Below are 2,535 nucleotides of genomic sequence, written 5' to 3' on the forward strand. Positions count from 1 at the left end.
CATTGAGTTTAAACTTTGCCTCTTTAAAGGTTGAATGTGGGATTTTATGGCGTTTAGCGGAGAGGTAGCATAACTGAAACTTCTCCCACGTGCCAAGCATGTAGGAGAACTACAGCGACGCGAAAACGTAAATCGCCCCATCTAGAGCCAGCTTTTGATTCGCCGATTCTGGGCCACCTTAGAAACAGCATGGGGGACTTAGTAGATATTAATGGCTGAGTCTAAAAAGAAAGCAAACTCGATTTTCATTTTCAGGTGATTACACGCTAATTAAAACATAGTTATGAATATTAGATTACGTTTCTGCGATCCGTTCCCCCCGAAATTCTACACTTTAAATGTTTTATGTTTTTATGCTTCTGCGAGGCGTTTTAATTTTGGGTTGTCGAGCCACATGTCTGTTTGTCTGTCCTGTGAACACAGTATCTCAAGAACGCCTTAAAGGAATTTCCTTTAATTTGGCACAAACGTCCACTTTGACTCAATGATGAAAATGATCTTGATGTTTGAGTCACGGTCACTGTGACTTTCTGTCTCTCATTTCTCATTAGAGCAAAATCACAAGAAGGCCTTGAGGGAATTTCCTCAAATTTGGTCCAAACGTTCACTTGGACTCAACAATAAAATTCTGAGATTTTGGTGGTCATAGGTCAAACATCAAGGTCACTGTGACCTTGTCTGTCTCATCCTCATGAATGTGATTTTCTTAAGAAGGCCTTGAGGGAATATCTTCAAATTTGGCACAAACGTTAACTTGGGACACAAGAATGAACTGATTGGAATTTGGTGGTCAAAGGTCAAGGTCACTGTAACCTCACAAAACATGTTTTTGCCACAAATCAAGACTTCATACACTAATTATAACAACATTTTGTGTCATGGCAATTATGACATTTTATAAACAAAAGGTCAAAGGTCAGCTTCACTGTGACATCATAATTTTCTTCAGAAACACTCTTCTGGCCATTTTTCAGTGTCTTAAATGGGGAACAAAATGGGAGACGTTGAGTCAGACGCTGAATTGGTGACACTAATCTTGAAAATGTGCTAATTGTGAGGTTGAAGTGAGTGTGAAGGATACATATTTTAGAGTGTGCAACTTTTCAGCAGCGTTCATGTTTGCAGCATTTCCTGCTGTCATTGCTACACGAGTCTGGATGTCGGTGGAGTCATACAGCCGCAAGCTGGCAGCTCTACTCATAAAAACCAAGATAAAGGTCATTTCTCTCTTCTTACTACCTTCCTTTCTGTCTCTTTCTGCTGAGTCTCTCTCCCCCTCCCCCCTCGTCTCATGCAGAGAAAGGGGCTGACTCATGATAACTGAGCCCCTCCGGCTGTGCACCAATCACATGACAGAACCGGTGCTCTCTGTCCGCCAATCAGCGTGCAGCGACAGCCGGGCTTTGTGATGTTACCGAGAGAGGGGCCTTCTTTGTTCAGCCAAGTGTGCTGCGAGTGTGACAAATCATTTTGCTACACACACACTCAGTCACACACTCACGGCCTCTCGTCTCTTTGCATGCAGACTGTAAAAGTAGCACAGCGAAGCCCCGTTATAGCCCAGGGGTCCTAATGGTTTTAGTCATGGGTGGTACGAGACAGGCTGTGTTTGTACGAGAGCCAGAATTAGACTTTAATCACATTCAGCATCTTCTAACACCAGCTGAGCCGCCATGAATGAAGCGATGTGTGTTGTATTTAACAAAGACACACGAGGACATGGAGGGGCCTCCGTGAGAATATGAATGGTGGAGTTACAGCAGTTTATTACTGTGTAAGTCAAGCATTTTGAGACGGTAAACATATGCACATTAAAATGAAATGAGTAATTTAATTTTTTATATTCTGGCATAGCATTCACAGAAACTATATAGCTTAAATATGAGAAAATAAAAAGACAGTTAATGGCTTCTAGGCACTTATTCCTCCAGCTATGATAAAAACAGAAGTAAATATTTTGGAGGAAAACCGAGACTATTGCCACAAAGTAAAAAAACAAACCCAGTTGAAGCGTTACTCCAGAGATTTAGTGTTGCACGTTCATTATTGGGGGATTTATGAGGTACAGATTAAAAGGAAGGTTCACCCCAAAATAATAATAATAATAAAAGATAAAAAACATTAATCTAGATTGTTTTGTTTCAGGTTGCAGAGTGATTGAGATATCGGCCATAGAGAGGACATATTACTTTAATTATTTTGGAAATATGTTCAGTGCTGGCAATGTGTTCGAAGTGTTGTATACTGGACGTTATACTATGGAAACCCTTTTTCATAGAGTGAAATATTGAATATCCACATATTTCAAATGCATTTATCTGGGTAAAATTGCCACAATGGTCAACATACAACAACAAGACATGAGACAAGTACAGTACAACATACAACAATAAATATAGCACCAGGCATAGTCACGGAAGGAGCGCAACAGTCTTCCACAGCAACAATATTAAAATGTTAAAAAATATTCTGTATAACTGCCTCCAAATTTGGAGTATAACTGCCTCTGAAAATAAAAGAAAAGAAAATGATACA

The sequence above is a fragment of the Plectropomus leopardus genome, chromosome 18, assembly GCF_026936395.1.
Source record: "Plectropomus leopardus strain MGB_pleo_1.0 chromosome 18, ASM2693639v1, whole genome shotgun sequence".
In the NCBI taxonomy this organism is placed as follows: Eukaryota; Metazoa; Chordata; class Actinopteri; order Perciformes; family Serranidae; genus Plectropomus; species Plectropomus leopardus.